General features: G+C 54.0%; 1 protein-coding gene and 1 long non-coding RNA gene across 4 annotated transcripts in view; one reads left to right on the forward strand and one right to left on the reverse strand.

Annotated features, from left to right (window-relative positions):
* Nucleotides 1-27,270, forward strand: part of Pde10a (phosphodiesterase 10A) — a 508,658-nt gene that overhangs the window by 56,495 nt on the left and 424,893 nt on the right. The gene's annotated exons all lie outside the window — the stretch shown is intronic.
* On the reverse strand, nt 784-14,359 carry LOC120889202 (uncharacterized). Its single transcript, XR_005733098.2, has 3 exons — nt 14,281-14,359; nt 2,407-2,529; nt 784-974 (listed from the first exon to the last, which is right to left on the reverse strand). It is a non-coding gene; the product is annotated as an uncharacterized LOC120889202 (long non-coding RNA).

Consider the following 27,270-nt stretch of genomic DNA (forward strand, 5'->3'; position numbering starts at 1 on the left):
AAGTGGTTTTGGAAAGTCAGATTGGGGCAAAGAGCAAGGAGGGGTGGAGAGCACCGGGGACGGCGGAGGAGCTGGAGGAGAGCCTGGAGGGTCCCCAGCAGGTGTCGAGAATGAACAGCGGAGGAGGGAGGAGCAGGGAAAGTCCAGACATGGGGTCTCCACGAGCTGGGTGGGAGGGAGACAGCACTGCGACGTGGTCCTGTGCTGCCTCGGTGACCAGAGAGACGTGTCCTCTCCCTTGTGCACTTGGAGCAGTGCCAACCGAGAGCTCGGACAGATGAGGGTCTGCGGGACCTCGGGTTCCTCACCAGGAGCCACTGCCCAGCACCCCCTGCTGGGCTGCCAGGTCCTGTCCTGCCTGAAGGAGGCGTGGGAGAGAGGGAGGGAAGGAGGGGAAAGAGAACTTGCTCTAAACTGACAAGTCCTCTCCAAATCCCGAGTCCCTGGGCCGTCACCTCCACCGCTGGGGCTTGACCAGACAAGGCAAGGTTTGTGTTTAAAGCCTTGGCGTTAGAGACAGCCCGAGCTGGCCCTGGCCCCAGCAGTCTCCAGCTCCAGACGGAGCCCGGGCAGTGCTCCTCTGAGTTTGGGTTTTGCGGGTGCCCAGAAGGCATGTCTTTGTTATCCATTTGCAGAAGTGTTACATGCCTTATGCAGAAAATCAGAGAAAAAAGAATTTAAACATCACCCTGTAAATTGTTATTTAAAACATACATATGTATTTTTAATGTTTCAATGCATACATGTCTGCACATGTTGCAGACCTAAAATATGACCATATCATTAACAATTAATAAAAAGCTTTAATAAAATCAATTTATATAGAGAAGATTTTTAATGATTCTTAAAACACACCTCAGTAGTTGGCCTGAGTTACTTTTTGTAGATGTCATTTGTGGAAAGTCTTTGACAGTGACAGATTTCTCGCGGATGGAGAGGAGGAGGGTGGAGCATGACTCATCTTGGATTAAACCCTTTTTGGATAAGATTCCATGGTTGTGCATAAAAGAAGGACCAAGAGAGAAAAATAAGTGAAGTTAGTGGAAAGTGAGACATTCAGACTCAGAGAAAATGTTGGGGGTCAAAGACACCTCCTTTACTCCCGTTTCTTTTGTTTGTTTGTTGGGCAGTCTAAGGAATAGGAGGTCCTGGTCATCCAGAGAAACTTGGCACCTGCCAAAGGCCCCTTAAGTACTGAATCAGGGGCCCAGGACTGCTGAGACGGGAGAAAACACTGGTGGGACTTCCATTTAAAATGCAAAGCCTCGGGTCCTACGTGTGGACAATTAGTTGTCAAGGTCAGCTGTGGTGACTTCTTACCCAGAACCTGTCACCCCCTCTCCTCATCTGAGATCGACCCACAGGTCCCCAGCACCCCTGGGTGGGGACGGATGGGGTCTGTGCCCCGCCGCTGCCTGGCTCTGCCCAGCCCCTCTGGCTCCTTCCCCTTCACTCGGACATGGACATGGGAATGCCCTGCAGCCGCGGCCTCCCCCGGGCACTAACCGAGGCCCTGGCCTCTCATCTTCAGCAGGACTTCCTCCCAGGTCCCTCCCAGGTTCTGCTCCACGTCTCGGCTTCCACCGAAGCCAGGCCTGCATCTGCCCACACCAATGTCACCAGGCCCGTCCCAGCCCCGGTGACCGCCCTCTTGTGAATCCAGGGCCAGCGTCACTGTCCCCTGGCCTCTCAGTGGCATTTCAGCTGACCGGCTGCTTCCTCTTGGCTCTGCGCCACCCCAGCCTCCTGCTTCCTGCCGCCTCCTGGCTGCTCTGTGTCCTCTGGTCTCTAAAGGCTGCAGCACCAGCCCCTTCTGCATGGACACGTCTCCCACGGAGACCTCAGCCAGAGAGGGCTTCTAAGTATCTTTACAAAAAGATCCCCACGTCTCGCTCCCCCTTCCGTCTTTCCAGGGAGCCGTGGCCTGCTCTCCAGCACTCGGACTTCACGGCAGAGTCCCATCGACATCCCACTAGGTGTGTCAGAGGGGATGCTTGCTCGTCCCCTGCCCCAGCTTTCTTCCTCTCTCTCCCTGTCCTGTGCATCTCAGGGGTGACCGCCTCGACCTTTAACCACGTCTCCAGCAGTGTCCTTGATCTCTCCTTCCTGTGTCCATCCCACTAAGTCCCATCCCCTTTTGCTTTCCAAATAAATCCTGAGGTCATCTCTCCATCCCCACGACTACTACTTCCCTCCACATTACCCGCTCTTGTGCCAGGACAGGGGAGTCAGAGCATTCAAAAAGCCGTTGCTTTTTGTAAAAGCTGAAACCTGATGAAACTCCACTGGAGAGTGATCTCCAGTGGGCTCCCAATGCCCAGGAACGAAAACCCACACTCCCTCTACAATCCTGGAAAAGTGGAACCCTCCTAACCCACCCACACCGTGTGACTCTCATTCACCCACCTATTTTCTCAGGAAGGAAGGACCTGGTGATGAGTGACTGACAGGACGGCAGGGCGCTGGGAATGACCTCTGTGTTGTGCACTGCTCAGTTTGATGGCATGTCAGTCACCGTGGTCCTGGCTGCTGCAACAAATGGGCAACAGAGAAAAGGCTCAGACAGTGGAGCTGTTTGTGGTCCACATAATAGTGCAGGACTGTTGTGTAGCTTTGTCCACCTGGAAATTCCCAGACCTGTTCCTCCACAGCTTCACTGCCCCCTGACCTGCTGTTCTTACCTGTTTGACAGGTAAGACAGACTGTGGAAGGGTAGAGGGTGAGCAAGGCTCACTGCCCTGGCATTTCCCCTGGCATTCCACTGGCAAGATCCAGACAGGAGGCCACTGCTGGATGCCAAAGGGGCCAGGAATATGGTCCCTGGTGGGCAGCACATCCTGGAACTCCCCTCTCTGGGTGGGCACAAGCCCCAGAGCTCAGCTGGCCAGCTCTACCACTGGACCTGTCCTTGTAAGGAGAGACTCAGGGAGGCTTTGGAGCAAGGGGGAAGGATGGAGGTTTCAGGATGGAGTGTCACCTGGTCACAAAACCAGCCGGCCAGGACCAAGGGGGACCGGCACCCTGGAGTACAAATGGAGGGAGATGCCCCTTCACCCAGCATCATTCATGCTCAGCCTGAAGCAGGTTCCAATCCTGGCGTGGAACTTTCTGAGCCAGAGCACAGCGGTCGGCGGCGGGCGGGGATGAGCGTGGAGGGCACCTCCTCAGCAGAGGTCTGAGTGGGCCGTGAGCGCGGAGCGCGGAGCTGTGCTTGCCCTCAGGCTGCTGGGTAGGAGGCGCGGCTTTGTTTCTATCCAATTTGTAAATAATTATCGATCCCCGTTTCCTGCAGCTCACACAAATGTCGTGGGGACAAAGGCAGTGCTCCGCGGCGGTGGAGAGACTGGGCAGGGACCTGGACAGTGGAAGGCACAAAGGGCTCTAGGTGCTCAGCCTCAGCAGGGACTATCTGCTCAGCTCTCCTCTGGGGGGCAACTTTGTGACGGGGCTGGCTTGGTGGAGGGGACAAAGGGAATGGAAGCCCTGCCTCTCTGGAGAGTGGCACATGCACTGGGGAGGGTGGGGACAGCCCACGTCTCCTGCAGGAAGAGGAGGCTCCCTGGAGGGCGGGCAAGGCAGGAGGAGCTGAGAGCCTGGGGGCTGAGAAGTCAGGAGAACTGAGGCTCCACTGTGCGGACCAGCAGGGCACCTCCAGAGAGGCCCAGGAGTGGGCTGGGGCTGGGGGCAGCCAGGCCAGACTGGAACTTTGCTGAGGAGCTGGACTTTCTTCCAGGTGCCCAGGGAGTTACTGGGTTTTCCAAAGAGAGGAGAGAGGTGGGCAGGCTTTGGATTCTGTTTTAGATGAATTGCTTTGGAAAGTGGATCTGGGGGATGCCCAGTGTGGAGTTCAGAGCAGGGAGAAAGGACACCCCTTCGATTGCAGCGGGGTGCAGAGTTCACTCACCTGCCTGACACTGAGGGTACACTGAGCTCATGCTGGGAATCAGGCCAGACACTGGGGACACAAGAGTGTCAGGGCCCAGTCCCCACAGATTCATGGAAACCATCCACTCATTGATAAGTAGCTTGGCAGTGGAGTAAGGACCCAGCGGTGGCGCCTGCAGGGGTTAAATCACCCCCTTCCCTAGGGCCCCGGCTTTCCCACTGGACACTGACTCTGCCCAACCGCGGTGGCCAGTGACTGAATCTCTGTCCATGAGGAGCAGCCCAGGTCTCACTTCAACTCTGACCTTAACCAGAGCCTTGCTAGCACACCCTGGTGGGCCACTAGCAGAGGCTGGGTCATCCAGTGGCCCACTGTGAGTACCAGGATACACAGAATGAAGGTGAATTTGCAGTTTGCTTTACAGGTCAATTATTGGGCTTGAAAGCGGTGCTTGAGGAGGGAGAGCAAATTTGCACTGGTCTCCTGTAGCCCTTGGTCCATTCCTAAGAGCACTCCCTGCGTGGGAGGGAGGTCTTCCCCTTTGGCCTCCCGTCCTATCCAAGCAGGTCTGTGCCTGCACAAGAGAGAACAGATGAAGGCCAGAGCAGAGAGACAACTCATGTCCACTGGTCTTCAGATTCGGTGACTCCTACTGGACAGATATCTAGGAGTCTCCAGAGCACAGGGCACATCTGCCTGGAGTCCCCTGTCAGCCCACCTTCCCACACAAGTCATGGGTCGGGGCCCTCAACAGCACACAGTTGCTGGGGTTGCCCACGCCTGTGTAGGAGTCCTCCCACTCCCCCCAGACCCTGGTCTTCTCTGCTCTTGCCTGCGTGAATTCTCAGATTGCCCTGACCAATCAGCCCCTTCCGACTAATTACCAAAAAGGGCCAATGAAAATTAGTGTACAAGGAGATTCAAAAAGAAAAAGGGAAAAACCAGGTTGCTCAGCAACCCAACTCCGTCAGCAGAGGGAGATGCTATTTTTACACTGAGAAGGTGGCTGCAGTTGATTCTGCAGCAGGGTCCTGGGAGAACCAAGCTCCACCTTAGCCAGGGAGAGGACATCCCGGGGACCCGGAAATGAGCTGCAAGGCACAACTAGGCAAGCACCTGTGACAGAGGGCAGCCTGGGCCCAGGTGGCAGCCGGGCATGGACCGCCAGGGGTCTCAGGTTGAACACTCTCCTTCAGAGAGGGCTCCCCTTATCAAGTCCCCACCCAGTGCTCTTTCTCCTTGTCCCTCACCAACGTTTGCAACCAGGAATGTATTTTTGTGAGGTTTACCAACTGCCCCTACGTGCTAACCTGGAAGCTCAGCAAGGCAGGATCAAGGCCAGTCTCACTCCCACCCAGTGCCCAGCTGCTTCTCCTGACGGGTTCCCAGTGGCTCTGCACGCATCCTTGTGGATTGAATTAGTGAATCAGTGAAGAAGCTGAATACAGGGTAACGGAGCTGTCGTCATTAAATGTCAACTCTAGTCAACGTGGGGAAGAACACACGTCTCAGCATTTTTATTTTGAGTTGCTAACAGAAGTATTTTTCCACAATAAAATGCCTAGATTCCGACAACTGCTGGTTGAGGGCTCGTCCCAGATCATCTCATGTGCTTGCACTTGACCTCGACACTGGAGGTCCGTAGCAGGCTTTCCTCTGCAGCTGGGGGTAGACACGCAGGTGCACTGGTTAGCCAGGCTCTGTGTCTGAGTCACATTGCAGTAGGGCAGAGGGACACCTCAGGGACACTGACAAGAGAATGCACAGATGTTCAGGGCAGTGATGCAGGGGCAGGCCAGGGTGCCCGGAAGGGAGGTGGCCTGCCGTGTCCAGGCAGGTGTGGTGGTCCTGAGTGGCCTTTTGACATTGAGGAGAGACGCAGAGAAGGGAGGGGAGCTGTGTGCGGCTCTGGAGGAAGAGTCTCCTGCAGCTGGCATGGGGTGGCGGTGAGGTGCCTGGGGTCCTGCAGGGGAGGCCCTGGTGGAGATGGGAAGAGGAGGCCCTGGAGCGGTGGTGAGACCGACCCCTGTGGGGCAAGGCGGGAGGTGAGGCCAGAGGGAAATTTGTGGACATGTGGGAGGTGGGTGAGGGTGGCCCCGGGGGACAGGGACTCATGGTGTGGTAGGCAGAGGGCCGCACTGGAGGCCTCTTGATGGCAGAGCCCGTAGGATCTACTGGTGGGTGGACGTGGGGTGAGAGGGCGGTGGCGGAGGACGTGGAGGTTTTAGCCCGAGCATCTAGAAGGGAGGGAGGCAGCCGCTGAGCTGGAGCACCCAGGGGCCACTGAGACACGGCCTTCCTCCCCGGGTCACCCCACAGCAGGCTCACCCACGGCAACCCGTGCTGGAACTGCACGACGGCCGAGCCCCTTTCCAGCAGAGGCCCCTGCTCTTCCCTCAGAGCAAAGGGGCGAGCAGAAGGTGGGAAAAGCCTGGTGACCGAGTGAAGACGCTCCGGGAGCCACAAACAGAAGAAGGAAGGCAGGCGGGGCAGGGATCAGGGATCAGGGCCTTGGCCCCGCCGGGTGGTCCTGCACCCACTGTCCACCCCGCCTGGTCAGGGTCACTGTGTCAATCAGCCGCACTTCACAGCCACCGCTGCTCCCCTGGGTCCTGCCCTGCGGGGTCACCAGTTGCGGGTTTCATTCTCCCTAGCTGGACCTCATCTCCCCACCCTGCCCTGGAAGGCCCCTCCCGACTCAGCCTCGGGTCATTTTTTCCCCTCTTTTGTCCACTGTGATCTCTCTTCCTAGGCTCCATCCAATTCCGAATCTTCAGATGCAACCCACACGTGAGTGTGTCCCAGTTTGTCATCACCCGGGACTCTCCCCCAAGCCCCAGTCTGTGGGACCACCAGGAGCCCCGGCCAAACGTCAACCATTTGTGTCTAAACCCCTCCAACATGGAAGGCTCGCTCCTCCTCTTTCTACGAGATTTGCCTGGTTCTCAGATACCCAGAAAGTCCACTGTGCATTTCTGTGTTCCTTTTGGTCCTGGAACCACAAAAATCGCCCACATTGTTGCCCAACAGATGGTGAATACTTCCAGACAGACATTACCTCTCCTTTAGTCGCGTTCTCTATAAGCTCGCCCATGCTTTTTCAGGCATTTAAAAGTATTTATTGACTGTGCATTTTGTATAGAGCATCGTGCGGGATCCAGTCACTAAAACCATGGTCCTGGAGTCTGTCCTCAAAGTCTCACAGCTCAGTAGGACGACAAGATGCATCCTACACATGTTGGACATCCCTTGTCTGGAATGTTTGGGACAAAAGTGCTGTGGATTGGGGATGTTTGGGGAACTCAGAATATTTTCACATACATAATGAGATATCTTATGGCTGGGACCCAAATCTAAAAGTGAAATTCATTTGTTTCATGTACACATTCTACACACAGACTGAAATAAATTTTATAAATATTTTAAATGATTTTGTGCTTGAAGCGAAGGTCATGTATTACAGCTCAAGGGGCTGGGAGCAGCTGGTTTTCCCTTGGAGATGCTGAGTAAACTCTGTGTTGTGCACCTGCATTTTGATGGGGACTTATCACCTGGAGTCAGGGGTGGATTTCTCCTCTTGGGGACACCAGGTCGGTGCTCAGACAGATTGCATCTAAGCACTTGGGGCTTCAAGTCTCCTGATTAGCATACTGTGCCTGGAAACAGCCTGGCCATGTGTCAGAACAGCTCTGGGGGACAACCGGTAAGTTCCACCTCTATAGAAGTGGATGGAAACCAGAACGGGAAACCCTAAGTGCGCTAGGATTCCCACAGGCAGAATCCTCCCAGCCCTGGAGGGAATGATTTGTCCTCCCATGGGAGAAGGAGGTGGAGCCTCAGTGTGAAGGACTGACAAGACTCCAACACCTGGAGACTGGGAAGGCTAAGAGGGCTGTGTGAGCCAGGCCAGGAGGGACAGCTTGCAGGACACAGGAGAGGACAAGGACAAGTTCAGTTTCACAGAGTGAGAACATGAAAAGGGGTGAATTTGGTTCCTGCATCTGCTGAAGCAAAACACCACAGGCCGGCTGGCTTAACCCCACAGAAATCTGCATCCTCACAGTTTCAGAGGCCAGATGTCCAAGTTCAAGTTACCAGCAGGGCCTTGCTCCCTCTGCCTCGAGTTCCAGGGAGGACTGTCACTGCCTTGTCCAGCTTATGGTGGCTGCAGGCATCCTTGGCTTGGGCGGTGCTTCAGTCTCTGCCCCCAACTGCACAGGGCCCTCTCCCCTGTGTCTGAGCTTCATGTCGTCTTCTCCTCCAGGGCTGTTCTCTCTTCTTACAAGGACACACTGGTCATGTTGCAAGTATTGGATTGGGGTCCCTAATGGAGCATGACTTCATCTCGCCTCATTTACAAAACCCTCTTCTCAAGTTGCAGGTCCTGGGGGTGAGGAGTTGTACATATCTTTGCGGGGGAGGGGGAGTGGTCATAATTCAAGCCACCAACAGTGGGTGGTGGAAATTCAATAGGAGGAACGGTGTCATGGCAAATCCATGCTTCTCTTGGAACCAGGCTAAGGAATTCAGGCTATTCCTTGGGGCCCCAAGTCCTGGCAAGTCATCAGAACGACCAGAAGTCTTCTATAGGGGCAGACATGCAGATTCTGCACACTCCGTGGGATCAGGCCCACCCTGGGGCAGGAAGCCTCTGAGCCTGCAGGGCTGATTCTCAGCCAGACCAGAGCACTGCTGTCTGATCCAGGCCTGCAGGAGGGTCTTCCCTTCTCAGACGTAGGTTTCAGGATGGTCTTGAGTAGCCACATACAAGTGCGTTTGAGTGTTTCTATCCTAAATCGTGTCCCTCTGAAGCCAACTGCCTCCTCAAGACAGTGGGGGGCCAGCCCTTGTCTGCTCAGCTTGATCTTCCCTGAGTGTCCTCTCGGAGGTGGCGGTTCTCACAGTGGCCAGATCTGCCCTGGGCCCGGAGCGTGTGTCTATTCAAACGCCTCCCACAGCTTTTGCCCACCAATAGCCTCAGATCCCCTTTCCCTCCCCAGTCCTTGTGCCGCCGACTCCTGGAACCGAACGCAGGTTCTGACACTTGAACTTCGTCTGGCCGTCTCAGCCGAGCGTGCCAGCCCGCAGAGGGATGTCATTTGTCATGGTAGCTTCATCTTGTGCATCTGTCGTCTGCAGATTTGATAAACATCTTTCGGACCTTACCGATGGGAGGCTTGTGACCCGACCTTCCAGGCTCCTTGCTCAGTGCCTCAAGATTCTGGAGTTCGTGGCCGGCCTTCTCTTAGGCAGAATAGCTCCTCAGAAACCTGCAAAGGACACAGGTCACCAGTCGTGACATGATGGAGACAATAGTGCGATGTCCACCGGATAACTCCTGGGCAGGGTGAGGCAGGACTGTCCTAGGACCAGTGGGTCAGAGCAAGGCGGGGGACATGCAGTGATGGCCAAGGTGGTGGACAAGGGCAGGGAGGGGAGATACGGCTTCCCCTAGAGGACGGAGAAGCCAGGAACAGCACACAGGCATGCAGCCCTGCAGAGTGGGACGGACTTCCAGAGTCCAGCAGTGGGGGGCACCCTTGCCATGGAAGGGCTGAGTCCCCGGGTGACAAACGTGTCCTGGTAAAATGCGGAGGTCCCAGGGCTGTTTCCCTCCTCCTCTACTGAGAGCACAGGGTGGGTGTCGTGGCCATCTCCAGCTTCTTCAGAAAGTGAGGAGAGAGGGCAGGTGTCTGCCCTTCGGGGAAGAGGTTTCTTCTGCACCCGTCGGTGGCCTCCACGGGCACCATCTGCACCGTCTCTCACCTGTGGTCTCGGGAAGGGTTGTGCTTCTCTTGCCCCCAGATCTCACCCTCTCGCCTTAGTGTTTACCAAGAGGCCTGGGTGGAACCTGCATGGGCCAGGGTCAGCGGCCATGGTTCACAACAAGAATGGACATTCTCTTTTCCACAGCCTTCTCCTTTTTCCTCCCGATACCTTGTACCTGGGCATATGGGCAGGCTGGGAGGAGGAGACCGTGTTTTCAGAGGGCTCTGGAAGGTGAACCCTGGCACCTGCATCATCTCCAAATGGGCACGAGGATCTGTAGATGGAGGCTAATCCCTGGGTGCTCCCGAGGGCTAAGGACCACCAGGAATAGGGAGTGTGTCTTCCGTGGCCTGGGATTGAGAAGGGATGCCCCGTGACTACTGCTGCAGCTGCTCGGCCACCTGCTTAAGATTATTTTATGTCCATTTAACTATGGAGAAGAAAACAAATAGGAGGACACAGGAATACCCCCCCCCACACACACACACACACACACTCCTGCCGAGCTCCCTGGCTCTCATTCCTGGCAGAGGGGAGAAACCTGTGGCCTGGGACATGCCAGGGATACAGGGCCAGGTTAGTGATTGCTCCTGAGTGGGGACCGCAGACCTGCCAGGAGGCACCGCACGATCTTTATTGAGACTTCTAGGACCCAGGCAGCTGGTTCTTCTTGGCTGAACCCCAGAGGCTGGGAGACCTGACTCTGGCCACCACCCTACAGTCCTGAAGTGGAGAGCTGTCCCATCGTGGAGGTGAAATGGAACCATTCTGCGGGACAAGGACATGTTGAGCTGCAGGCCAATACAGTCCTAGGCTCACTAGTTGCCTGAGTTACATGAGCCAGCACACCCCCAGATGATGTGCACACGGGAGAAAGGCTTTCTGTGTGGAGTTTCTGCAACATACAGTGACTTTCAAATTGTTTGAAAAGGCCTTTAAATATCCTCAGAACTGACAGAGAATGCAGCCTTTTGTGGGGTAGATACAACGTGCCATGCTACCAGGTCACCAAGGGGGCTGAGCCCCCATTCAGGGCTGCAACCACTAGGCCTAAAAGGCTCAGGTTCTTCTACCTTATAAAGAAAATGGTGCCGAGGTTGTAGGAGAAATGCTCTGCTTCCTTCTAGAACCTGACGGGTGGGAGCAGTCCGGCAGCGGCAGGTGAGCCTGGAGCTCCACGGGGCTGGCCCTCTCTGCTCGGCGGGGTCCCCTGGGCAGTGCAGAAATTAGACCCACTTCTTCAGGTGGAAGGGAATGAGCTCTTCGCCCACAGCCGAGTCATGGCGTCTTCAGGACCTGCACACCTCTGTTCTCTTGGTCCCCTCGGCCTCTGTGAGGTTTTGATTTCTCAGTGAAAAGCAGGACACTGCGGTGCCCAGGACAGGGATCGCCAAAAACATGGGCACATGACGAGGGTTTTCTCTCCCTGCTGCAGGGAGTTCACGTCTCCACTGTACGGAGAAGGTTGCAGTAGCCAGCACACTCGGAAACTTCTAGAGATGCCTAAGAGAGCCGGATGACAAGGACTTAGGACACCAGTCAACAGCTAAAGCCACTATCCCAGCAAAGCCTGTCAATCTACCCCCAACTTTTCCTTCTTAAAAACTGGTGCCACTCAGGAACTCCTGTGCTGTGGGTGTCCTCCTGTTGGGGATCTTTCCAGCACTTTCTGCCACCATGGAGAGGACCAGCCGTGGAAAGTCCGTGGGAGGAGTGTGATTTTATGGCAGCACAGGGCCCCCTAGTGGAGGACTCAGCTAAAGTGGCAGGAACCTCCTCTGAGGGATGAGGGATGAGGGATAGGGAGGGAGGCGTGGGCAGGGAGAGAGCAGGAGTCTCCCAGCTCAGGGAGTGGCCCTGGTACGGGGACACTAAGGTAGTGAAAGGAGAAGTTCCTCCATGGTCACCTGCTGCTGGTAAGCGGGGAGAGCTCTAGGGAGGTGCCAGCTGCCTGGGTGGGGTTCCAGCTCAGACACCTCGGGAACTCCGTCCAGAGCGCTGGGTGGCCCCCTGACCAGGTGCTCACCTGCAGACCCATCTAACCGTCTCAATCCATAGACAGCGGGCTCCATTCCTCAGGGCTCGAGGTGAGGCGGGACATCATGGCGGAAGAATGGTGAAGCAGAGCAGCTCACATGATCAGTAAGCAGAAAGAGACTCCACTCTCCAGACACAAAACACATAGCCCACAGGCACGCCCCACCGAACCACTCCCTCCAGCCGGACCCACAGGCCTCCAGTTGACACCGAGTTAACCCATCAGGGATTAACTCATTAGGTTAAGGCTGAAGCCTAATCATTTCCCCTCCAAACCCTCTTGCATTGTCTCACGTGAGCTTTCAGGAGACAACTCCCATCCAAACCGTAGTATGTACCAATGGCACGATCACTTGCTTTTCTTCCCTGATAACTGGCATGTTTTGACAAGAAGCTGTGGGAATGTCATTGCTGAGGGCTGTGTCACCCATGGACTTAAGCACTAGGAAACAGCTAGCAAAGGGTGCTTTGTTTAAATAACAATTTACAAGAACAAGGCTCTAACCAAGGGCTTCTCTCCTTGATCTGTAGCCCCTGCTTCTCTAGTGGGCACAGGTGTGAAGGCCTGCACTGTACATCATGTGCTCTCAAAGGGGAGATATGGATCCCCAGGGGGCAAAAAAGGATTGCTTCAGGATGGGCAAAAAATTAGATATTAGTTTGGGGCTCTCCAAAGCTCAATCCTACCCAACAAAACCTTGCTTCTTAGTGCTTAATTCCTCCCCTTGGATTTTCTGAGTATCACTGAGGCAGCATTCACACTGAGTTCTGAAAGAGAGAAAATGTTTGCAAGGCAAGGAACGCAAGACCGTGGCGTGCAGATAACTGTGCTTGCAGACCTGGTTGATCTCTTCTGTGAGTGTCCTAATTATTTATTCTACCTGAGGCTTACTGTAGGTGAAGGCCCCACCAACACTCAGCCAGCTAGCTGTTCTTTAAACAGAGTGCCCCTCCTTCTGGAACTCCAATTAAACATGTGAGGTCTTGGATTCTGTGCTCCGTGACCCTCCCCTCGGAGAAGGCTGTAGAAGTTGGAGAAGCTGGGAGAGGAGGAGGGAGCAGGGAGATCCCAGGGCTCTGAGGGTGATTTGAGCAGAGCAGATGAAGGGTGGCCTGTGTCTGTGCTCTCCTGCTGAGGACTCACACACAGACCAGATAAAATGAGATTGTCCTGACAGACTCCACGCAGGCAGTCAAGCGAGGCTGTGCGCCTCCCGTGGGAAAAGGAAGGATGGTGGGTCTTTCACCCTGATGGCCTGAGGTCTAGGGACGCAAGCGCCTGGGCCCAGAGAGTGGGCCTGCCTTCGTTCCCATCTTTCATTTCATTAATTCTCTCTTCAGCCGTGTCTAATCCACTGCTGAGCCCACACACTGACTGTTGATTTCTAAAGATGATTTATTTTGAATCTCCCCAATCTTGAGTTCTATACCTTGCTGGTGTTTTCATGTTTTTCTTTAAATATAGTGAGCATGTATTTTTTACTTAAAACTCCACTGGATTCTACACTGCCTATTCACATTTTGGAGGGACCAGAGGGACGATTCTGCCATGCATGGGCTCTATGACTCCCACTCAATCTGCTGTACTTGTGTGGGCTCCTGTGAATGTGATCCCATCCTTCAGCGGCCAAGATCAAGGGGAAGGTGTGTCTCTTCAGAGAGGACTGTCCTTTCGGTTTTGCCACCACCCATCCATGCCACCAATCTAGCAACCCTTTAAAACAATCCCTGTGCCCGCAGGCTGCACGTGAACCCAGACCCACCCAGCCTGGGATCACAGCTTCCCGCCAGAGAAACCAGGACAGAAGGGTCAGTTCCCCTGTGCCCTTGGTGGGCCTGGGGGTTCCGGTCTGCACTCGGGGACCCTCTTCGGCCCCGTGGGTCCTCTGCTCCGGAGACACTCAGTAGTTTTCGAGGCAGTGGATGGATAAACACACCCTGAGCGAACCTACCGGCGGTCCCCCTCTCTCACCTCCCCCCACCGACCTAGGGGCTCCCCGGCGGCCCCGTCGTGCCGGACGCACGCCTGCGCGCACCTACGCGGAGGACCGGCTGCGCGCCTGGGAGAGACCAGGCTGGCGGCGGCTCCCCGCGCGTCTCCCCCTGCGGCCGCGCCCAGCTAGGACCCGAGGGCGTGCGCCATGGCCGGGAGCCCGCGGAGGGCTGAGCTGAGCTCGCTCCCTCCGCGGGGCTTGCGAGGGACCCTGGGAGACCCGCGTCCCTGCACCTCCACCAGAACCTCGGCGGGCGGCTGCAGCCCGGCTCTGGTCGGCCCTCTGTCCCTGCGTTTCTCCCACGGCAGTGACCGTCGCCTTCCCTTGCTGCAGTCCCGCCTTACAGACGTCCCAAACGGATTTGCAGAAGAGATCCAGACAGGCATTTTGCAATCTATACGCGCGGACAACTCACCGCCTGAGCGCGCGGCTCCGCTGCGGAGACCGGCGGGTCGGCCCTTGGCCGGGGGTGTGCTGCCATCTGGTGGCGCCGGCCGCCCGTGTGTGCCAAGCCCCTCCGGAGCCCCTCGGCGCCCCAGGGACCTCGTACTTAGCACCCATCACGCCGCCCGTCTGCCCTCCCTCTGTGTTTACCTCCTTCCCCTCAGTGAGTCCTGTGTCCTGTCCCGTTATCCCGGGAGCTGTGCACTGTGCACTGCCCGGTCCGTTAACCTCACCCGCTGTCTGTCGCAGCTACCAGCAGGTGGCGCTATTCCCTCTGCCTGGGGTCCCTTTCCCTGTTGCCCTCAGCGGGTGCCTTACAGGAATCCCTTCTTAGGATGAAGACTAAAGGGTTTACTGTCAACTCAGGTTTCGGTGTATGGTTCTTTACATTATAATTACTCAGTCACATTAACTGTATAAATCAATGGGTTTCACTGTGACATTTCTATACATGCACTGTGTATGATTCAAACCAACCCACGTGGCTTAACCCGATTAAAATTATGAGTATAGGTTGTTTTTAAAGCAGCCGAGCTGAGAATTTCGGAGGAGAGACATTAGGTAGCATTTGGTTCCTGCAGCCCTTGGCCCTGTGGCTCCCCTGCTCTGTGACACTGAGCGGGTTGATTGCTGTTTGTGTCCCCAGCCAGAGGTTTCCATCCAGTGGGGACCCAAGGAACACACTCCTGTGGTTCTTTAAAGGGTCACCAAGATGGGAACCAATTTCATGCCTCAAAATCATTGCCAGGCCTTCTGGCCACCGTGTAGGAAGCTCTGGGGAGGAAACGGGGGTGTTGGGAGGCCAGGGCCACCTCTGGCTGAGGATTCTAACAGCGTCACTGGACAGTAAGTTTTCCAAGTGACTCATGTATTTGCAGTAGTGAGAGGAAAACCTGCCTTGATTGGTGGAGAGGGCAGTGGGGCTGGCAGAGAGTAGGACAGGGTTTGTGTGTCTGTCTCCTGCATTGTGACCTCGGGAAGACTGGCCTAACGAGGTTGCTGTCCCTACCCACAGCGGGGTGACTGCACCTGAGGATGTGGTTTGTAGTCAGAAAGTGCATTGCTCATTGCTGTCTTGCAGGAGGTGGTGGAATGTTATTTATTTAAAACTTGTTGGTTTTGAAGAAGTGAATTTTTAAAATTAGTTGTAACTTTCTGTTCCTCTTAACCAAAATATTGCCCAATATTTTGGTTTAGTGGAGAAGGTAAAATGTACCAGAGCCTGGAATCCACATGAGCTTCTTATAGAGTTTAAAAATACAACCAACTTCAGTCTTTTCAAAATCTGGCTTTGTTTTCTCTTTTTCTTGTCAGTTCAAAAATGCAGCTTTTGTGGTTTAAAGAACAAAAAGAAAGGCTTATAAAATGACACAGAGACTCCTTAAGCACCAGAGCTTGTGGAAGGGCAAAATGCTGAGTGAATCCGTGAGCGACACAGACTGAAGCTCCCGGAAGTTCACACGGGCTTAGAACTTAGGGGGAAGGAGCCTGGGGAAATGGGCCGAGGGTTTTCCTGGGCCCGGAAAAGTGGACAAGTGCTTTGTAGCATTTTACTGAACTCAACCAGTTTCCAGTTAAGCCTGTTCCCAATGAAAAGTCCACATGGTGCGGTTGACCACTGGAAACTGGTAACACTCCAGCCAGAGCAAGTGGCACACAGCACACCAAAGACCTTGGAGGAGGCCGAGAAACTCGAGAATGGAAGGGGAGCTCAGGGAGGGCCCTGAGCCTTTCAGAAATGCACTGTGATGTGGGACTGGGAACGACCGACCCCAAATCCCTTGTGTGGAAGCATGGTCCCTCGGCAGCCAGGCTCACAGGTGGGCTTGGGGCAACAACTGGACCATGAGGCCTCTGACCCCATCCGAGAATTAATCCACTTGGTGAATCCACCATCTGAATGAACTCTGTGTGGTACCTGGAGGTCAATGGGACTGGCCTGGAGGAAGGGGTCACTGAGGTTGTGGCCTTGGGGACTTTACATGTCCCTGGACACCTTCGTCTCTCATGAGCCGAGCAGCTCCTCCACCACACCCTTTCACCATGATGATGGGCCTCACCTGCGCCCAGAGCAGTGGAGTTGGCCAACCATGGACGGAACCTCTGAAGCCATGAGACAAAGTACACTTCCTCTTCTAAGTTGTTCTCCTCAGGTATTTTGGTCACAGTGACAAAACCTGACTTACACATACATGAAGACTCGTTTGGGTGGAAATGTGCATGTCAGGAAAGGGGCATTTGAGCTACTGAGAACATCTCTGTATCCTGCAGGGGGTCCAGCCCCAGTGCATTGGGATCTCTGAAAAGAGATACGTCTCACCCAGGAAGAGCACCTGCCCATGTAGATCCAGTCCCAGCCCTGGTACCAATTTAATTGTCCCTCAGTCTGGTCCACTCAGACCAGAGGCAACAGCAACTTGGAGAGGTCAAAGTTATGCCACACTGACACTTGCAAAGACCCAATTCAAATGCTTCATTACTGAGCATGAAATGAGGCAGAGAATGTGGTCACTGAGGCCACACCTCCTTCAGGAGGGGGGCCTTGTAGTGTGACGATGAAGGGGGCTGACCCCAGGGGTCATGGGATCTTGGGAGGCCGACCCCTGCACTTAACACTGGAGTGTTAAACGGGGCTAATACCCATCTCAGTGAGTCACTGTGACAGGTACCTGGTACCCAGTGCTCAGCGAATGTCACTGGTATTACTTTTCAGTTCCCAGCATGTCCCTAACTAAACCAGGACCTGCCTTGGCGAAGCCTGGGATGGCCAGGCTGACTTCCTCTGTGGGCGGGCAGATGCTCCTGGCTTGTGTCATTTGAAAGATGACAGGAAATTTTTAAAATATTTTCGCTTTTTGCTGCCTATCATTAAGGTTTCATAATTTTTAAAGTCTTGCCTTGTTGACTGCGGTTTTAAGCAGGAAGATCTTATTCTTTAGAATAAAGAGTTGCTTCCTCCTGGGCAGGAGTCCTGGTTCTTGAGAGCTTCCCACGGTACGGGTCGCGTGCCTGGTCCTGCCCACTGAGTGGGAGCGTGGTGACGGAGGAAGGGGCTTCCACGCAGGCTTGAGGACGCGGCTGAGCGGCAGTGTTCATTCTCGACTCTGCTGAGAGTTGATAGAAGGGAAGCGTCGGCCAGCTCTTTGGTCAGAGAGGCAAGTGGAGTACTCAGCACTTGAGCTTGCGCTTCCTCAGATGGTGCCACCAGGAAAGGCCAGGGGGTGCAGGGATTGGGCTCCAGTGTTATTTCCGAGAGCAAGGTGGAAAGAAAGCCTTGTCTACGGCAGCAGCAGCAGAAGCCTGGGCTCCGTTCATGGCTCACCCTTCCATCTTGACCCTGAACCATACTTTTCCAGTGTGGTCACCAATATGCCCAAGCTGACCTCAAAAGGCTCAGAGAGAAATGCCACTCTGGTCAGTAAACTTGAAGCAACTTTGAATGCTGGCACTGAACTTAAGAAAATGTTGATAACAATGAAGTTGCCAAAGAACTGGATGCATTTATGTGGAAGATCTGGATACCCCCCCCCCAAAATAATAACTTTCTGAGGTTTTAAGCCATTTTATTGACTCACTTAGGATCATAATATGTCCCCCAAAGTGTGCCTTGGGTTTCTCTTCCCCTCGAGTGTGGAACCCCGGGAGTTCTTGACCTCATGTTACCCCAGCCCGTTCAGGGAAGGCTCCCAACCCCATTCCTGGGTCTGTGCCCAGGCTAAGGGATGTGCTGCAGGAAGTGTGTCCACCAGGCCCTGGCTGTTCACTAGTGGGTGAACAGCCCTGAACACACACCGTGCTCCTTCTATGATGGCAGCTGGGGCCCTGCCAGCACAGCTCCCTGGGAGGAGGAGAGAAGCCCCTGCCTCCTTCCAGCTGCCTCCTCCGTGTGAAGCCCTCAGCCTCGCTTCCCTGGGCGAACCCGTCCATCTTCTCATGAACAAATCATCTCCTCCTCATTACACACAACCAACACAGGGTGAAGTAAAGCCACCTGCAGCAGCAAGTTGGAGCCATTAGTGTAAACCAGTGATAAACGGTGAGTGTTTTCAGTGTGATTTCTTCCCATCATTTGCCCCAGAGAATCAAGAATCCAAGGCAGAGAACAAACAAAAGACCTTTATTTCCATCTTGGGCTTTGCATAGGACAACTTTTAAGCCTGAGAAAGCTACTTGTCTGGCCACAGATTTCCTCGTGTATAAATGGGAACATAAATCTCCACCTGTCAAGTTCATGGTTAGGATTAATTAAATGCACGTTTGATACACATAGCAGGTACCTTAAGCCCAGCTGCTGCTCTCTTATTCTCTTATTTGGGATCTTGGGGCCTTCTGATGCCTTGCAGGCTTTCTGCCCCATGATGCACAGACGTCTGGCAGCCTCTCTGAAGGGGGACTGGGTGCCCGTTTGTTTTACCATTGACGATCCCAAACAGTAGCAGCTCCTGCAGCGGTAGCTGCTCACTTTAGGGAGAAAAAGAAGCTCACAGAAAATGCCTGGGGGTGTTGTCTTGGTGCGCTTCACTATTGGAACCCCGATTTCTGTGTTTTTCTGTTCTTGGGCAGGACTGGTCAGCAGGAACAGCACTTCCGGAGTCTCCCTCTGCCTTTGCTGGTTTTCTCAAGTGCCTACAGGTGGCACTGTTGGTGACTTCAGCTTAAGCATTCCGCTCATGCCCTTAGGTTTCCTTAGGGAGACTGCAGACGCACAGGTCTTTGAATCAGAATGACATGTCTCTTTATCTAAACATGCCAGTGCCTGAATAGGTCCCACTTGGATTTTCTTCTTGCTCGTTTGACATGTCTGTGGTGTTTCCGTGTGTGGCATGTGTGCGTCCATTCCAGAGCAGAGCCCTCTCTTCCTGATCTTGTGCCCCTGGGGAAGCCAGGCTGAGTCTAATTAGTCCCAAAAGTCCCTGAGCATCTCCTAGCACTGGGTGTGGAACAGACGCCATCACAGATGCTTGTGGTACAAATCCACTCCAGAGCTCCTAGCAACCCATTTCACCTGCTGAATGTAGCAGCCAGACACATAGATCCAGCTGACGTTCCCCACAGGAGCCTCCTTCCAAAACCACTGTATGCCACAGGATGGCTGAGAGACGGTCCGGGGCTGGCTGGCAGGAACGCACAGCCCTCCAGGACAGTGCACCCTACACAGCCATCTCGGGCCTCCAGAGGCGCCCCCCCATGAGGCGGGAGAGGAAGAGGCAGAGCACGTAGGCACCTCTGGCAGGATAAGTAAACAGCGAAAGAAAACAGGTCCTACTAGAAATCAAAAGCAACACACCTCAGTGAATTATCTGGGCTTGGTGATGACAGGGACAGAAAAAGAGCAAAATATCTCTTCTCAAGAAGGTCTGAAATTTGAGGCTTGTGGACGTCCTAGGACTTGGAATGAATAGCTTTATCCTGTGTTCACTAGGCTGTCAGCACTTGGATTTTCTGATGTCCCCTGAAGTGCTTAAATCATCCTAATGACCACCATATATCCCAGTATAAAGTGGAACAGTTGCATGAATTATTGAGCACCTACTGTATGCCAGGGGTAAGTCTGGCAGAACTGGTCATGAAGATGATGCAGATATATAACCCAAGTGGTCTGTCTGTGAATGTCTCTAGTGCTTTCCACACAGATCTCGGTTATGAAAGGATTAAAACGATTGGGTCGTTTACTTCAACTATGCAAATGACCCTCCTGAAGCAGAATAGCTGCCTGTCCTGATGTCACCTTAGTCCTGGGAGGTCACTTGCCCAAGCGTGGCAGAGTCAGGGCCAGGATTCATTTCCTAAATGCAGGGCGAGGGTTGGACCCAAGCAGCTGACCTCAACCCCCGCCAGCAACCCCACAAGCGTGTCTTAATAATTGCACTCAATTGTTGTTCTAGACTTAAAAATTTCTTTGCTCTAAGTACACATTTTTTTTTCTATTTTCTGTTTCTCTGTGGGGAACTGATTATGTTTTATTTTAACTACAATACCAAAGTCCCTAGTGATCTAGTGTCCTTTGGACTCAATCCCTATCTCATTCGGAGCCCTGGGAGGTGAGGAGGTGGACAGGGTTATGAGCTGCCTCTGGGAGCGTGGGTCTGCTGCCAGGAGGACGCTGACATCCCAGAGCAGAGCAAGTGCGTCACGCTGGACCTCAGACTTGCCACTGAGGACCGGATGGAGTTTTTTACTGGGCTTCAAGTCTATTTTAAGCGTTTCCCCCACTTCCCATTTCCAACGGCAAGTACTTGAGACCGTGCAGATCTGTGCATATAAGATACCTACTACTTAACACTCTTCACTGGCACCGTGCTTGGCAGAAAATGCATTAATTGTTCTGCAGTCGTGTCGTGATCATGTCTGACAATGCTATTTTGAACAAGCTTCGCACTGTCGCCCTTCTAATCTTATACAAAAGAAGAAATGAATTCTTAGAATAAACTCATCCTTCCCCATCCTGTCTCAGAGTCAGATGGGAGCGGAAGCACCCTGCTCACTCCTGCTGAATCCACTTAATTTTGAAATAATTCTCTCTGTCCTTGTGAATAAGTGTGCTCCCAAGGAAAGGACGGCGTATCTTTTCCAGAGTCAGGTTGGCTCTTTAGCTATGGCTCTCCACATTGTTAAACGTGGGTCTGGTGAAGACAGGATGGCGGAATGCAAGGTTCACCGTGAAACCAGAAAGACGTGCCTGAGGTGTGGTTATTGCTGAGGTTTCCACGGCCCTAGTTCTTGTCCCCTGAGCCCCTGCTCAGGGCTGGGTTTTCATTTTCTGACGGTTGTCATCGCAATAACCAACACGATGCTTGGTTTTCTCACACACGCTGTTTGCCAGGACAGGAAGCTATAGCCTGATTCCCCCGGGGGAGGGGTGGGAACAACAGGACCTGTGTTTGTGGAAGAAGCAGCAGAATGTTCTATAAAATCCTTAGCAGAGTCTTTCCACATGCACACGACTTGAATTCCTAAGTGATCCAATGTTTCAAAGCCTAATGGCGAATGAATAGTTCATTTTCAGATATCTACACATTTTCCTTCATAGTGTGTGGCTCAGTGACTTGGTGAACAAAGGAAAAAGGAAAAGTCTATCTTATCTTCATCATCCTGATGAAGGAGGACAATTTTATTTTAGTAAAGCTTCTCTGTAACACAAAGCCCAATTTTAAAACTGAGATCAGCCAAAACTTGCTCTCTCCAGGGGACGGGTGAATTAAAGAAAACTCCTGCCTCCAAGGTCTGAATTCATAATATGAGACCATCAATTCACGTGATTTTGCAGATGTTCAAAAGAAAACAGAGAGAGGATGACCAGCGTCCTCAGAGCGAGTGCACGGAGGAGTCAGAGCCTGCTGGTCCTCGGGGTTTTGTTCCGCTCCCTGAATTGCCCCAAGCTTTGTGTTTTTGGCAGGAGGAGGGGTGTCAAGAACTGGTCATTTAAGGAGTTCAGGGAATTGGTGGTTGAGGGACAGAGATTTAAAACAAAGGAGGTTATTTTGCCATCTTCCCCGAGTACGGATTCCGATTGGAGACCTGCACTTAGTGCAGGACACCCGGCATCCTTGGGGACTCTGTCCTGCCCAAGCAGCTCTGCCTCCTGCCCCGCAGGCTGAGGCCAGGCGCAGGCTCCCCCTTCCACCCAGGAAGGACTCAAACCCTCTGCTTTCCCCTTGGGCATTAACAAGGCCTCCTTGTGCTGAAGCTGGGTCCAATCCACGGTGGGTGACTCCACGAGAAGGGGGCACGTTGCGGGGGGACATGGGCCTCTGTCCAGGACAGCGGCTTGAGCACCTGGGGGGGGGGGGATTCCATGGCACTCCTGTCCTTGCTGGCTCCTTGCTGGGCACCGTGAAGGGTGGGCTTCTTGCTGCAGGCTTGGTGACAGCAGGACTCAGGGGCTTCTTGGCAGGTTTTCCGGTGCAGGAGGAGCACCCACAACCTGAGTTTCCGGGAGCAGAATTGGACTTTGTTCATAGTTTGGAATATTTACATACATACAGTGAAACACCTAGGGGCTGGGAGCCAAGTCTAAAGAGAAAATCCGCACATGCTTCCTCCACCTTAGCTCCCAGCCCAGGGTCACGTTGTTCAGTACCGCAGCGCAGCTGTCTGCACCGTGACCGACCGTCACAGCGGTCAGGTGTCCTCTCTTTCACTTGTGGCATTGTGTCAGCTCAGAAGCTTTCTGATTTTCAGATTAGAGGTGCTCGACCTTTATTGGTTGAAAGGGGGAGGAACGGTGTTTTGCTTGCTTTCCCTTACTAGGATCGTGGACTGTGACAAATAGAAGGTGAATGTTACAGATGTAGGAAGATCGGGAAAGCTAGGAAGAAAGGGACTCAACAAACTCGTGCCAAGTCATTTCCTGAGGGCACTGCCCAGCGGGCTGGGGCGCCCTAGGACCCCACAAGAGCAGGGCCATTGAACTGGGTGGGGGAGTACAAGGCTCGACATTCAGCCCCTCTGCCATCTCAGCCCCACGGAATGTTCTGGATTTGCCACGAGAACCTTCACCAAGTCATTTTCCACCTTTGGTGTGTGTCCCTTCTTCTCTCCCTGAAGGCTCCCCTTCCTGCCCCCTGCAGGACAGGGTCCCTCCCAGGGTCTAGGTCCACTTACTTCCTCTGCAGTTGCCGCCCGTGGGGTCGGCTCCCTCTGCCTGTGTCCTGGCTCCTGGGTGCTCCCCCCAGCCCATGTGCCCATGGCACCCCACCAAGGCCACCTCGAATGCCCCCTTTCCAAGCCCGCGTTCCTCTGGCTAATCCCCCAGAGCGTCTTCTGTCTCCTGCAGAACCTTCCTCTCCATTAGGCTGCCATAAGCCACGCAGAGGTTTGGGTGCTCTCCTCCTGAGGGCTCTCCCTTCCTTGCACCTGGCTGGCCAGGTGGTCTCCAGCCTGTGGTCTCAAGGCTGCCGTCTCCATGCGGCTGGAGGAAACCCGTCCCACTCTTCCTCCCTCCAACCTACAAACATCTGTACCTTTTCCCACTATTCTAGTTCCCAAAGTCAAGCACACATTTTAAAGACACCAAGCATTTATAGTGACAGTCACGACTAAGAATCCCAACCCAGGTGGAGGTGAGCCTAGGTATGCTATTTGCTTGTATGAATACACCACAATGAAACCTATTATTCTATATAATTAAAGGCATTAATAAAACATGGGAAAAAAGAATCACAACCTTCCGTAATCCCTGTTTGCATTTAACTTTCTTGGACTCTGCTGGAAAGGCAGCATTATCATTGGCTGAAGTTCTCACGTAGCATTTCATTATAAGTATTTTCCTGTTATTAAAATTCATTCATTTGATTTTTCATGATTACACTATATTTTATCATAATTTGTTGAACTATTTCCCTATTTTTGACATTTAATTTTTTTGCTATGATCAATAATATATTGTGAACCCATATGTATATAAATATTTCTCTCCATCTTGAACTCTGGGGGGATAGATTCCTAGGAACATAATTAATAGGTAAGATGAGAGCTGTCCTTCAGGGTCGCAGGGTCTGTGGCTGGTTTGCCCTGTTGGTCCAACCTGGGTGCAGGTCCCTCGCTGTGAGCGCTATGGGCTCATGTGACATTTGGTCACTTTGGGTCAGAGAGCTCATTTTTCTGGGCTTAGTCATTGGCTGATGAAATCAGGCCCACTCACCTCCTGGATGCTGATCCCAGCCACTGGCTCGGTCCTCTGCCCAGCTGGAGGGGAGGAGGCTCCCCCACAGGAAGCTCGGGCCCAGGACCCACGTTCCGACTCAAGGCGCGCCTGCCTTCCTCGTTGGTTCTGGGCCTTTTCTTTTTAGTTTCTTCCTTCCTTCCTTCCTTCCTTCCTTCCTTCCTTCCTTCCTTCCTTCCTTCCTTCCTTCCTTCCTTCCTTCCTTTCCTTTTTTGTCCAGTGGCATATAATTTTGACAAAGTCTTTCAAGATTTTTCTTGAAAAACATTAAACAGGAAGGCTCCAAGTGATCAGTTTGAGTTTTCTTTTGAAAAGTTTCCCTCCGCTGCTGTCTGAAGGATGAGCTGGGGAAGCCAAGTGTGTGCCCGCCGCCCTGCCCTCTGGCCCAGGGGTGTGACCTTGCCTCGTGCCCCTGCGGCATTGCTAACGGGCACACCTCAGAGCGTTGCCTCTTGACCTGGGGCTGGGGACCCTGCGGTCACCTATCCACTCACATTTCAATTCGTCTTCCCGGGCTGGGGGAGAAGTAGGCGTGGCGCTCCCAGGTCAGCAGCGGTCTCCTGGGCCCTTGTTTTAAGGGCTGCTGAGCTGCCTCCTCCATTGAGCCGCTACAGGCAGTGAGCAGGGGGCTGCCCATGGGAAGCGGTCGTGAAGCACAAGTAAGAACTTAAAAATCCGCAGCAGAGGAACTGAAGTGAGAAAATACCAAGTCCAAGCAAGGGAAGGGCAGAAAGGGCACCACTTTAGGCAGGCGAGTACCCCTCGATTGCGCTCTGGGCCTCCGCCAGCACAGGGGTGCCCAGGCCGGGTGTCGCTGTGACACAGAGGAGGAAAGGCTGGCTCTCGATTCCCGAGGCTCCGGTGGAGGTGCCGGGCCACTGCTCTAGCCTGTGGCGAGGTGGACAGCGTCCTGAGGGTGTGTGATGGCAAAGCACCCGCCGCAGGGCAGCCAGGACGCAGAGAGAAGAAGGAAGGGGACAGGGACGCATCTATCCGTGCAGGGCACATCACAGTGACCTACTGTCCCCAGCAGTGTCCACCACCTCCCCAAGTCCATGAGGATAGGAACCCCAGTGGACTAACCCATGGACGAGGTCAGGAGAGTCCCAGCGCTCAGTCCAGTCACTTCCCTGGAGCCCCACCCTGACTGGTGCACTGTGACCGAGCCTTCAGCACATGGCCTCGGGGACCTTCCACGTCCAAGGCACCTGTCAGACAGTCCCTAGATCTTGTCGGGGGGCTGGACCCCCTTCCCTCTGGTAAAAGAAAGCCAGAAGAGGCTCCTTCATCCTCCGACAGCTCCCTCCCTGCCCTGGCCGAGGCGGCAGCCTGTTTCAGAACCCTGCTTCTAGTGCGTGGCAGGGGAGAGGCCAGGCCACCTGAGTGGCTTCCCAGTTTGCCCCACCCCCACCCCAAGCAGGCTCTCTGTGGCTCGTGGTGACCCGGGCCTCGGGGAGCTCAGGTCTGCCTGTGGCTAACAGCACTGTGGAGGCCACTGACCTTGCCTGAGTCTGGGTTGTCAATCACACTGAGTGGTGCCTGGGCCACGGCTTAGCCTCAGTGTCCACCACAGTCTGCAGCACAGCACCCGGCCGTCCACAGGTGTGGCCACAGGGAAAGGGGCAGAGGCAGGCCGCTGTGTCCCCAGTGCACCCCAGGGTATTGTCTGAAGTGGTCAGGAGCCCACCTCTGTCTTCTTGCCCCTTCAGTAGCAATGTCCACCTGGCCGCACCCTTTGGTTTGTGAGGTGGGCCCCTCTGTGGTGTGCGCTAGCTCGGGGGCAGCAGCCTCCACGCCAGAGCCACCCTCAGGGCAGCCAGCGAGTGCTGCAGTTCACACACTCAGCCAGACGGCAGCCCCACTGTGCGCGGCCTCCCTCTGGGCACCTCATGCTGCCTGGGGAATTCTTCTACAATACAAAATCACAAATCTCAGCCAAACCGAGATGCTCCTTCCGCCACACTCTCATTCTTTGTTAATCACACATTGCTCTTTGTAGGGATCGTGGGGGTGGATGACCAGGCGAGGGGCCCAGCCTTGCCCTGCCGGCTGATGTCCAGAGCCTCCCCCGACCTCGACTGGCATTGGGGACGTGCTTTAGATGGGGGTCTGCAGGCCAGCGGGAGCCCCGCCAGGGCTTCCCGATCTTGGTCTGACTGCAGGAAATGGCAAAGGTGTGGAGGTCACATGGGGCCACCAGAAGGACATCCAGCCTCTGGTCACCAACGGCCAAAGGTTCCCAAGCTGAGTGCACGGGCTGTCCCCAGGGAGGTGGTCATGGAGCTTGTCAAAGAGGAAGGTTTAAAAATTGTCTTTATGACACATGACGCTAGAATCCCTTCCTATGATTTCAAGCGGCCTGATCTCAGTGACGTACTCAGTGTCCTGGACGACTTGTCTCTGTTCCTGATGAAGTGTGACTTTTCAAGGTGTCTGTGTCTTAATCAGGCCAACCACCAGGCATGAGACGAATTCCTGACTCATCAACGTTGAGGACATGTTAGTGGGAATAGATTTTTCTTTTTTGTTATCGTTTTGATTGTAACCTCTCTGGGATACGGTGTGGTGATCATATATATGTGTATATATAGTGTACTAATCAAATCGGAGCGGTCAGCCTTTCCGTCCCTTGGGCATTTTGAAGCCTTCTGATCAGCCTATGGTACGTGGCACATTTAGGCTGCACAGGGCGATATTTGGATTCCTGGGTACGATGTGCACTCATCAAATCGAGGGCATCGCCGTTTCTGCCTCCTAACGTCCCCTGTGGGGCTCCTTTCGTGTACTGTCTTGCAGTATCTCCTGACAGCCCTGCCCGGGCTGCAGACCTGGAAGACAGTGGCTGCCTTCTAGAACCACACCCGGGGTGTTCTGCACGGCAGTGAGACTCACTCTGCCTCTGGCTTCCAGGTAGAACTGCAGCTCCACATCTGCTCACGGCTCCCCACACAGGCTCCTGGTCCTGCCAAGCGCCACCAGAGCCACCAAAAGCAGCCTTCCCCACCTGCTGCCTCCACTAGTTCCCTCAGGGATGTGGGACTTCCCAAGGGGACAGAACGGAGATACAGGGAAAGGTCATCGTGAAACCTGGCCTGGAGTGGGCACTGTCCACGTGGAGCAGCATGTGGATACCTGGGGACACGTGGGGCAAACTTCGTTCTTATTAACACAGTTCCATGTTTTAAACCACGGTGCCTCGTTGCTCTTGTTCCTGGGCTCGATGTCTCTCCCTGACCTAAGGCTTCTGGTCATCTGTCAACTTGGAATCCGCCTTCTCCCATTTCTGCCTGTTTTAATCACAATGATTTTGTAAGAACCAATTCAAATTTCACTTCCTGCATAAGGCATGCCCCTTCAGCACCAAAAGTCATGTCCTCAGAGGGCCAGCAAGCCCATCTTGTCCTGGCATCATCCAGGGACAGCTAGATAGGCAGTCCCTTGTGACTAGAAATGTGCTAATCAGTTCTCAGCCCTGG

Source organism: Ictidomys tridecemlineatus, chromosome 8 (assembly GCF_052094955.1).
Source record: "Ictidomys tridecemlineatus isolate mIctTri1 chromosome 8, mIctTri1.hap1, whole genome shotgun sequence".
Lineage (NCBI taxonomy): Eukaryota > Metazoa > Chordata > Mammalia > Rodentia > Sciuridae > Ictidomys > Ictidomys tridecemlineatus.